The sequence below is a fragment of the Schistocerca gregaria genome, chromosome 3 (genome assembly GCF_023897955.1).
Source record: "Schistocerca gregaria isolate iqSchGreg1 chromosome 3, iqSchGreg1.2, whole genome shotgun sequence".
Classification (NCBI taxonomy): Eukaryota; Metazoa; Arthropoda; class Insecta; order Orthoptera; family Acrididae; genus Schistocerca; species Schistocerca gregaria.
The window spans coordinates 217,383,329-217,395,659 of NC_064922.1; positions in this window are offsets into that span (position 1 = coordinate 217,383,329).

The window sequence follows — 12,331 nt, forward strand, 5'->3', positions numbered from 1 at the left end:
TAATGGAAATTGAATTGGCCAGGAAGAGTGGCAAGAAAGACTGCTGCGCAATTTCGGTAAACATTGCGTCCATGTGCCACAGTCGTTAACACAACTGTGTAGTAAGCGAGAGATCCTGGAATCTACTACCTGCTTTGCATGCATTTTCATTCATCGAGGCTGATTCCACTTAAACTCCCGATTCAGGTGATATCATTACTTCCTTTACTTCCCATTATTTTTTCTTAGTTCCCCGTTCAGTTTATATAATGAAAGTATCCGAGTTGTATAGCAGTGGTGAAAAAGTGAAAAAGATTCGTCACTCACGAATATACAATGTGGAGCATACACCAGCATCGTGGTTCCTGTTTACGGTAGTCTGAATAAGTGGGATCAAGCCATAGTACGCAAGACAGCTCCAAAATATAATACTACGAACTCCCTGCTGAACTACATCGATTGGGCTCCTCATTGGGCTGTCCGCGCACACGACACCCGTATTTGCGATTTGTCGGACCATAATACTCGACTCCAGCCACCAACGCTCTGTTTTTCTGAGCAAGTGCAGCAAATGTCATTTTCGAAACACCTGTCTCAGAATATCCGAAGAGTACAGTTGCCTTCGTATTCTTCGTTCTGAATCTGATACATATAGCCCCGGTTTCGATTCCCGGCTGGGTCGGAGATTTTCTTCGCTCAGGGCCTGGGTGTTGTGTTGTCCTAATCATCATCATTCTATCCCCATCGACGTGCAAGTCTCCGACGTGGCGTCATATCGAAAGACTTTCATAGGGCGAACGGTCTACCCGACGGGAGGCCCTAGACACAGGACATTTATTAATTTATCTGGTACATGTAGATGGTTTGCGGGTATGCTTCGTGAATGCAAAATTCTCTTCTTATCGTGGGTTGATACACTTATCAGTGCTAGTAGAGGGTAGTTTCAGTATTTCATGTAAGAAACTATGCAGTATTTAAAGCTGATTGGTTCTGTTCCTACATGTTTGCCATCTGCAGGAAATGAGTAGCGTCTACTATCATATAAAGAAAGCACTTTCTAAACGATGTTTTTAAACCATATTTTCATCTCATATGTGTCAGCAATGTGTCTTGAATTTTATAGCGTGTATTCATGCTACACCCTGCATTAAATAAGATTTGTATCCAAGGAAATTATATGCTTTATTGCCACACACATTTATGTATCTCCCTAGGGTGTCTACTAAAACATATAAAAAAACAGCAGGAGACGAATCATTTAATGGGTTTTAATAATTCCAGCAGCTGAAGTTTCTCTTTAGCGTGCAGGAGGCCGCATTCTTACGTTACAGGAAGGTGAGCCAGTTACCTAAGCACTACAAAAAGTTCTTCGACTAACATCAATACCAGTTTACTAGGTTAACATGAAAGAAAAAAAATTGTTGTCCGTTTACTACATGTACTGAGGGATTGGTGACTAAATGCCCTTGAAAGAAGGAGCTTTGGGAAACATGCTAGAAACTCCAAAGTGCGCGAGTAAATGAAAAGGTTGTTCAGTTTACTAGCTGGAAATACATCATCTAAATACTGAGTATGCACAAACAGCTTTCTGGCAAATTAATAATACGGCATCTTTCATTTATCTATGTCTAAATCTACATGCACACTTCTCAAGCCAAGTCGTGGCGTGCGGCAGAGGATACTTAATGTACCGTTCTTCATTTCCCCCTTTACTGTTCTAATCCCCCCATGAACCACGGACCTTGCCGTTGGTGGGGAGGGTTGCGTGCCTCAGCGATACAGATAAACGTACCGTAGGTGCAACCACAACGGAGGGGTATCTGTTGAGAGGCCAGACAAACGTGTGGTTCTTGAAGAGGGGCAGCAGCCTTTTCAGTAGTTACAGGGGCAAAAGTCTGTATGATTAACTGATCTGGCGTTGTAACATTAACCAAAACGGTCTTGCTCTGCTGGTACTGCGAACGGCTGAAAGCAAGGGGAAAGTACAGCCGTAATTTTTCCCGAGGGCATGCAGCTTTACTGTATGATTAAATGATGATGGAGTCCTCTTGGGTAAAATATTCCGGAGGTAAAATAGTCCCCCATTCGGATCTCCAGGCGGGGACTACTCAAGAGGATGCCGTTATCAGCAGAAAGAAAACTGGCATTCTACGGATCGGAGCGTGGAATGTCAGATCCCTTAATCGGGCAGGTAGGTTAGAAAATTTAAAAAGGGAAATGGATAGGTTAAAGTTAGATATAGTGGGAATTAGTGAAGTTCGGTGGCAGGAGGAACAAGACTTCTGGTCAGGTGACTACAGAGTTATAAACACAAAATCAAATAGGGGTAATGCAGGAGTAGCTTTAATAATGAATAGGAAAATAGGAATGCGGGTAAGCTACTACAAACAGCATAGTGAACGCATTATTGTGGCAAAGATAGATACGAAGCCCACACCTACTACAGTAGTACAAGTTTATATGCCAACTAGCTCAGCAGATGACGAAGAAATTGAAGAAATGTATGATCAAATAAAAGAAATTATTCAGATAGTGAAGGGAGATGAAAATTTAATAGTCATCGGTGACTGGAATTCGGTAGAAGGGAAAAGGAGAGAAGGAAACGTAATAGGTGAATATGGACTGGGGCAAAGAGAAAAAGAGGAAACCGCCTAGTAGAATTTGGCACAGAGCACCACTTAATCATAGGTAACACTTGGTTCAAGAATCATAAAAGAAGGCTGTATACATGGAAGAAGCCTGGAAATACTAAAAAGAATCAGATAGATTATATAATGGTAAGACAGAGATTTAGGAACCAGGTTTTAAATCGTAAGACATTTCCAGGGGCAGATGTGGACTCTGACCACAATCTATTGGTTATGACCTGTAGATTAAAACTGAATAAACTGCAAAAAGGTGGGAATTTAAGGAGATGGGAGCTGGATAAACTAAAAGAACCAGAGGTTGTACAGAGTTTCAGGGAGAGCATAAGGGAGCAATTGACAGGAATGGGGAAAAGGAAAACAGTAGAAGAAGTATGGGTAGCTTTGAGGGATGACGTAGTGAAGGCAGCAGAGGGTCAAGTAGGTAAAAAGACGAGGGATAGTAGAAATCCTTGGGTAACAGAAGAAATATTGAATTTAATTGATGAAAGGAGAAAATATAAAAATTCAGTAAATGAAGCAGGCAAAAAGGAATACAAACGTCACAAAAATGAGATCGACAGGAAGTGCAAAATGGCTAAGCAGGGATGGCTAGAAGACAAATGTAAGGATGTAGATGCTTATCTCACTAGGGGTAAGATAGATACTGCCTACAGGAAAATTAAAGAGACCTTTGGAGATAAGAGAACCACTTGTATGAACATCAAGAGCTCAGATGGAAACCCAGTTCTAAGCAAAGAAGGGAAAGCAGAAAGGTGGAAGGAGTATATAGAGGGTCTACACAAGGGCGATTATTTGAGGACAATATTATGGAAATGTAGATGAAGACTAAATGTGAGATACGATACTACGTGAAGAGTTTGACAGAGCACTGAAAGACCTGAGTCGAAAAAAGGCCCCCGGAGTAGACAACATTCCATTGGAGCTACTGACGGCCTTGGGGAGCCAGTCCTGACAAAACTCTACCATCTGGTGAGCAAGATGTATGAGACAGGCGAAATACCCTCAGTGTTCAAGAAGAATATAATAATTCCAATCCCAAAGAAAGCAGGTGTTGACAGATGTGAAAATTGCCGAACAATCAGTTTAATAAGTCACAGCTGCAAAATAATTACGCGGATTCTTTACAGACGAATGGAAAAATTAGTAGAAGCCGACCTCGGGGAAGATTAGTTTGGATTCCGTAGAAATGGTGGAACACGTGAGGCAATACTGACCCTACGACTTATCTTAGAAGCTAGATTAAGGAAGGGCCAACCTACGTTTCTAGCATTTGTAGACTTAGAGAAAGCTTTTGACAATGTTGACTGGAATACTCTCTTTCAAATTCTGAAGGTGGCAGGGGTAAAATATAGGGAGCGAAAGGCTATTTACAATCTGTACAGAAGCCAGATGGCAGTTATAAGAGTCGAGGGACATGAAAGGGAAGCAGTGGTTGGGAAGGGAGTGAGACATGGTTATAGTCTCTCCCCGATGTTATTCAATCTGTATATTGAGCAAGCAGTAAAGGAAACAAAAGAAAAATTTGGAGTAGGTATTAAAATCCATGGAGAAGAAATAAAAACTTTTAGGTTCGCCGATGACATCGTAATTCTGTCATAGACAGCAAAGGACTTGGAAGAGCAGTTGAACGGAATGGACAGTGTCTTGAAAGGAGGATATAGGATGAACATCAACGAGAGCAAAACGAGGATAATGGAATGTAGTCGAATTAAGTCGGGTGATGCTGAGGGAATTAGATTAGGAAATAAGATACTTAAAATGCTAAAGGAGTTTTGCTATTTAGGAAGTAAAATAACTGATGATGGTCTTAGTAGAGAGGATTAAAAATTTAGATTTAAGTGTCAGGAAGTCATTTCTGAAAGTATTTGTATGGAGTGTAGCCATGTATGGAAGTGAAACATGGACGACAAATAGCTTGGACAAGAAGAGAATAGAAGCTTTCGAAATGTGGTGCTATAGAAGAATGCTGAAGATTAGATGGGTAGATCGCATACCTAATGAGGAAGTATTGAATAGGATTGGGGAGAAGAGAAGTTTGTGGCACAACTTCACCAGAACAAGGGATCGGTTGGTAGGACATGTTCTGAGGCATCAAGGGATAACCAATTTAGTATTGGAGGGCAGCGTAGAGGGTAAAAATCGTAGAGGGAGACCAAGATATGACTTCACTAAGCAGATTCAGAAGGATATGGGTTGCAGTGGGTTCTGGGAGATGAAGAAGCTGGCACAGGATAGAGTAGCATGGAGAGCTGCATCAAACCAGTCTCAGGATTGAAGACTACAACAACAACAACTGCTCTAATCGTGAATAGTTCGTGGGAAGAACGTGTAACACCGAAAATGCAGGCTGCATGGCACCTGTACTGATATGTAATGTTTTTTTAAATTGTATGTAAAAATTTGCAATTTATGTGTTTTCTTTTACTAAGAGAGGACATCGCTTCACTGTATGTGTACATGTAGGTATAAGTCTGTTGACGTTTCATTGTATTTATCTGTATTTTACTGTAAAACTTAGAATCTCTGGGAAAAAGCCAAAGGAATTCTTCTTTGTACCGACTAGCAACGATAGTAGCAGTGCTCGTGCATTGTAAGATCTTCGGGTCGGGAGTTGTTGCGCAGAGCGCGCGGAGAGAGCGAGAGACGGATTCCAGCGCTTGTAGTGTGCGGAATTGTGGTGTTACCGCTCTCGCAGTAGAATACCATTTTCGGCGGCATCATGTACGTACGCCAGAGAGTACCATTTTCGGCGGCATCATGTACGCGAGACTGCCTGATGTCTAGAGCAGGTGTACGGACAGTGTACGGGCGGAAGAGGATGTATTAATAACGAATGGCCGTTCCCATAATTAGCCGTGGCTCCACAATATGCTACCGTCTTCAACAATAGCAGCAGTTCCAGCAAAACAGTTTCGTCGTTGGCTCCGAGTGTCGTCGTATGCACAGCACCGAAGTAAAACTGTTCATTGGCAGAAAGAATTAACAGCTAACCCAGCAGCACAACTAAATGTTATTTGATTGACAAGATTTATTTAAATAATAATCAGTTAACCTCAGGGCGATTGTGTCCTCTTTGCCCCAGACATTGTTACCAAGCGGAATCCTTGTTCTTTTTTTCCCTAATATGCTAACTGTCACAAGAAACAAATTGAATAGTTAGAGCCAGTTAGTTCATGAATTAATTCCCTTTTAAGGATTTTAGCCTCAGTCTACTTTCAACTGTTGTACAACAGAGGTTTCAGTATATGACTGAAGGAAAGCAGTTTCATTTTTTAAGTTTGAGAATCAATCACTGGCAGAAACCCAAATCTAAATAAATGCACGAATTAAGAGTGGGAAATTTTTCATATAGCTTGGAGCAAATGGCTGTTTGGTTTGGTACGTATTCTAGTATTTAATTCTGTTAAAGTTAGTAAAAAAGGCTCAGTTGTTCAGGCAATAATATGAAATCGAATTTGCAAAGTAAGTAATGGCAAAGTTGACAGTGCTTAACTTTTTTAAAAAAAATTCTTTGATGGCGTTATGCCGAGGACACTGAAAGTCTTTGCTCACGTAACAAAGTTCAGTAGTAACATTCAGTTCAATTGCATAATTTCAAATCATTACTGGATTGACTTTTTCAAAATTTAATGCCAAACATAATGCGACTTCTCAGTATTCTTTACCATTACATACTCATTTAAAATTAGTCTAGTAAAAAGAAAACTTGGCAGCCTTTAGTTGCCACGTCAGTGTTTAATAATACAAGTTTTTCTTTCCCATCACCTTGTACAGGATTTTGGATGTAAATTGCTCTAGTGTGCTGGCGACTATTAATTACTCCCTTTTCGTTCATTAGTGTAACTTTTGGATTCATGATGAGTGGTACACCTTTCTGTCCAGTGTAATTCGTGAGTGAACGCACAAAATAACTTTCATTGTCCAAATTGTAGCGCTGTTCAGTTTAATTACTTTTATTTTTTGCTAGACTTTCCATCATAAGGGTCGGTTGTACACTTTTCTCCTACTTATGGGTATCACTTCTTCGGGATAGACAGCTTTATACAATTTGAAAAAAAATCCATTAGGCATACTCGCGATTCACGGTCATTTTTTATATCGCGATCAGGTTAGGCCAATTAGTAAGAGGGAGGTTGCAAACAATTGCCGGTAAGCCTTCGTGTGGGGAATGTATGTAATTTTACATGATGGTCTCTTTTCGATGTATTCTTATGAAGAAGGAATAATTTTCTTGCCTCTCCTAGGAACTCATGCTCTCGCAATTTTAACAATGAACGTCACCGTAATACAGAACACCGCTGTTGTAGAGTCTGCCACCGGTGTTAGTTGATCGTTTCTCTGACGTAAACATGGGCCTCCGCTGACGTTGTCACAGTCAGTAACATTCTTCAGGGTGTTGAGGCCGCATTGTCAGCTGTAAAATTCCGACGTTTCGGCGACTGTTGCAAGACGCCTTCCTCAGGGTGTACTGCTAACTACTGAATGAGTACTAGTTTGGTTACGAAGGTTGGAACTTTAATAGTGGCAACTACTTATTTACAGCTCGTACTAAATAGATACGTGTTTCAAAGTTTTGCTGACCTTCAAAGTAGTGACCAGCACTGTGTATCACCCGTTGCCAGTGATGTGGTCGTCGTAGGATTCTCTTAGCAGCGCCAGTTGTGTTAACAGTTCAAGCGGCGCGGTCCAATGCCCGACGAATTTGTAGCAGTTCTGAAGCGAATGCTGTGAATTGTTTCCTTCAGTTTAGAAATCGAGCTGAACTTGTGAGGGATTAACTCATGGGAGTGCAGTAGGTGGTATAGCACTTATCAGCCCCATCAGTCAAAAAGTTCAGTAACAGCTTACACTGTAGGTTCTTGAACAGTGTCCTTCAAAATTATGGTCAGGTCCTGCAGAAAGTGTCACCGCTTCTAAGCTGGTTTTTGGTTGTTTCTCAAATATGAACAGCATAGAGACAGAAGTGATGACACTTTCTGTAGGACCTGACCTTCATTTTGCAGTACAATGCTCAAGCACGTATAATGCAAGCTGTTAAGGATTTGTATGACTGATGGGGCTGCTAAGTGCTATACCATCTACTGCACTCCCCTGACTAGAGCCCTAGCAAGTTCAACTAGATTTCTAAACTGAAGGAAACACTTCACGGCATTCGCTTCAGAACTGCTACAAATTCGTCGGGCAATGGACCGCGCCGCTCGAACTGTCAACACAACTGGCGCTGCTAAAAGTAACCTACGACCTCCACATCGCTGGCAGCGGGTTACACACAATTCTGGTGACTACTGTGAAGTGCAGTAAAACTTTGAAATACGTATCTACACTCCTGGAAATGGAAAAAAGAACACATTGAAACCGATGTGTCAGACCCACCACACTTGCTCCGGACACTGCGAGAGGGCTGTACAAGCAATGATTACACGCACGGTTCAGCGGACACACCAGGAACCGCGGTGTTGGCCGTCGAATGGCGCTAGCTGCGCAGCAATTGTGTACCGCCGCCGTTAGTGTCAGCCAGTTTGCCGTGGCATACGGAGCTCCATCGCAGTCTTTAACACTGGTAGCATGCCGCGACAGCGTGGACGTGAACCGTATGTGCAGTTGACGGACTTTGAGCGAGGGCGTATAGTGGGCATGCGGGAGGCCAGGTGGACGTACTGCCGAATTGCTCAACACGTGGGGCGTGAGGTCTCCACAGTACATCGATGTTGTCGCCAGTGGTCGGCGGAAGGTGGACGTGCCCGTCGACCTGGGACCGGACCGCAGCGACGCACGGATGCACGCCAAGACCGTAGGATCCTACGCAGTGCCGTAGGGGACCGCACCGCCACTTCTCAGCAAATTAGGGACACTGTTGCTCCTGGGGTATCGGCGAGGACCATTCGCAACCATCTCCATGAAGCTGGGCTACGGTCCCGCACACCGTTAGGCCGTCTTCCGCTCATGCCCCAACATCGTGCAGCCCGCCTCTAGTGATGTCGCGACAGGCGTGAATGGAGGGACGAATGGAGACGTGTCGTCTTCAGCGATGAGAGTCGCTTCTGCCTTGGTGCCAATGATGGGAGCTCCAATGTTAGGCGCGTAATGGGGCCCCTTAGGGATATGGCGGCTAAGGAGGGGAAGAAATCCAGTGTGCACTCCGTGTGCATTCCGGGAGGAGTCATTCCTGATGTGGAAAGGGTCCTTCCGGATGCCATGAAGAGCACAGGGTGCAGCCAGCTGCAGGTGGTGGCACATGTCGGCACTAATGACGTGTGTCGCTTTGGATCTGAGGAAATTCTCTCTGGATTCCAGCGGCTATCTGATTTGGTGAAGGCTGCCGGTCTTGCTTACGAGATGAAGGCAGAGCTCACCATCTGCAGCATCGTTGACAGAACCGACTGCGGACCTTTGGTGCAGAGCCGGGTGGAGGGTCTGAATCAGAGGCTCAGACGGTTTTGCGACCGTATTGGCTGCAGATTCCTTGACTTGCGCCATAGGGTGGTGGGGTTTCGGGTTCCGCTGAATAGGTCAGGAGTTCACTACACTCAGCTGGCGGCTACACGGGTAGCGGAGGCTGTGTGGCATGGACTGGGCGTTTTTTAGGTTAGAAGGCCTCGGGAAAGTGCGGGATGGGCTGCAATGTCAAAGGGTGCTTGGCAATTACAGGACGTGCTTGGATCAAGGAACAGTCGGAATTATAGTTGTAAACTGTTGTAGTTGCGCTGGAAAAGTCCCTGAGCTTCAAGCGCTAATAGAAAGCACAGAAGCTGATATCGTTATAGGTACAGAAAGCTGGCTAAAGCCTGAAATAAGTTCTGCAGAAATTTTTACGAAGTCTCAGACGGTGTTCAGGAAAGATAGATTAGGCAGAATTGGTGGTGGAGTGTTGGTGTCTGTCAGTAGTGGTTTATCTTGTAGTGAAGTCGAAGTAGATACTCCGTGCGAATTGGTGTGGGTGGAGGTTATACTTAACAGCCGAATTAAGTTAATAATTGGCTCCTTCTACCGACCCCCAGACTCCGATGATACAGTTGCGGAACAGTTCAGAGAAAGTTTGAGTCTCGTAACAAATAAATACCCCACTCATACGGTTATAGTTGGTGGGGACTTCAACCTACCCTCGGTATGTTGGCAAAAATACTTGTTCAGAACCGGTGGTAGGCAGAAAACGTCTTCCGAGATTGTCCTAAATGCATTCTCCGAAAATTATTTAGAGCAGTTAGTCCACGAACCCACGCGAATTGTGGATGGTTGCGAAAACACACTTGACCTCTTGGCCACAAACAATCCAGAGCTGATAGAGAGCATCATGACTGATACAGGGATTAGTGATCACAAGGTCATTGTAGCTAGGCTCAATACCATTTCTTCCAAATCCATCAGAAACAAACGCAAAATAATTTTATTTAAAAAAGCGGATAAAGTGCCACTAGAAGCCTTCCTAAAAGACAATTTCCATTCCTTCCGAACTGACTATGCGAATGTAGACGAGATGTGGCTCAAATTCATAGATATAGTAGCAACAGCAATTGAGATATTCATACCTCATAAGTTGGTAAGAGATGGAACGGATCCCCCGTGGTACACAAAAAAGGTCCGAACGCTGTTGCAGAGGCAACGGAAAAAGCATGCGAAGTTCAGAAGAACGCGAAATCCTGAAGATGGGATAAAATTTACAGACGCGCGAAATTTGGCACGTACTTCGATGCGAGATGCCTTTAATAGGTTCCACAACGAAACATTGTCTCGAAATTTAGTAGAACATCCGAAGAAATTCTGGTCGTATGTAAAGTACACAAGCGGCAAGACGCAGTCAATACCTTCGCTGCGCAGTGCCGATGGTACTGTTATCGACGACTGTGCCGCTAAAGCGGAGTTATTGAACGCAGTTTTCCGAAATTCCTTCACCAGGGAAGACGAATGGAATATTCCAGAATTTGAAACACGAACATCTGCTAGCATGAGTTTCTTAGAAGTAGATACCTTAGGGGTTGCGAAGCAACTCAAATCGCTTGATACGGGCAAGTCTTCAGGTCCAGATTGTATACCGATTAGGTTCCTTTCAGATTACGCTGATACTATAGCTCCCTACTTAGCACTCATATACAACCGCTCGCTCACCGATAGATCTGTACCTACAGATTGGAAAATTGCGCAGGTCGCACCAGTGTTCAAGAAGGGTAGTAGGAGTAATCCATTTAACTACAGACCTATATCATTGACGTCGGTTTGCAGTAGGGTTTTGGAGCATATACTGTATTCAAACATTATGAATCACCTCGAAGGGAACGATCTATTGACACGTAATCAGCATGGCTTCAGAAAACATCGCTCTTGTGCAACGCAGCTAGCTCTTTATTCGCACGAAGTAATGGCCGCTATCGACAGGGGATCTCAAGTTGATTCCCTATTTCTAGATTTCCGGAAAGCTTTTGACGCCGTTCCTCACAAGCGACTTCTAATCAAGCTGCGGAGCTATGGGGTATCGTCTCAGTTGTGCGACTGGATTCGTGATTTCCTGTCAGGAAGGTCGCAGTTCGTAGTAATAGACGGCAAATCATCGAGTAAAACTGAAGTGATATCAGGTGTTCCCCAGGGAAGCGTCCTGGGACCTCTACTGTTCCTGATCTATATAAATGACCTGGGTGACAATCTGAGCAGTTCTCTTAGGTTGTTCGCAGATGATGCTGTAATTTACCGTCTAGTAAGGTCATCCGAAGACCAGTATCAGCTGCAAAGCGATTTAGAAAAGATTGCTGTATGGTGTGTCAGGTGGCAGTCGACGCTAAATAACGAAAAGTGTGAGATGATCCACATGACTTCGAAAAGAAATCCGCTGGAATTCGATTACTCGATAAATAGTACAATTCTCAAGGCTGTCAATTCAACTAAGTACCTGGGTGTTAAAATTACGAACAACTTCAGTTGGAAGGACCACATAGATAATATTGTCGGGAAGGCGAGCCAAAGGTTGCGTTTCATTGGCAGGACACTTAGAAGATGCAACAAGTCCACTAAAGAGACAGCTTACACTACAATCGTTCGTCCTCTGTTAGAATATTGCTGCGCGGTGTGGGATCCTTACCAGGTGGGATTGACGGAGGACATCGAGAGGGTGCAAAGAAGGGCAGCTCGTTTTGTATTATCGCGTTATAGGGGAGAGAGTGTGGCAGATATGATACACGAGTTGGGATGGAAGTCATTATAGCATAGACGTTTTTCGTCGCGGCGAGAGCTTTTTACGAAATTTCAGTCACCAACTTTCTCTTCCGAATGCGAAAATATTTTGTTGAGCCCAACCTACATAGGTAGGAATGATCATCAAAATAAAATAAGAGAAATCAGAGCTCGAACAGAAAGGTTTAGGTGTTCGTTTTTCCCGCTCGCTGTTCGGGAGTGGAATAGTAGAGAGATAGTATGATTGTGGTTCGATGAACCCTCTGCCAAGCACTTAAATGTGAATTGCAGAGTAGTCATGTAGATGTAGACGACCATCTACATGTAGATGTAGATGGTCGTATGCGTGTTTGGCGCCGTGCAGGTGAGCGCCACAATCAGGACTGCATACGACCGAGGCACACAGGGCCAACACCCGGCATCATGGTGTGGGGATCGATCTCCTACACTGGCCGTACATCTCTGGTGATCGTCGATGGGACACTGAATAGTTCACGGTACATCCAAACCGTCATCGAACCCATCGTTCTACCATTCCTAGACCG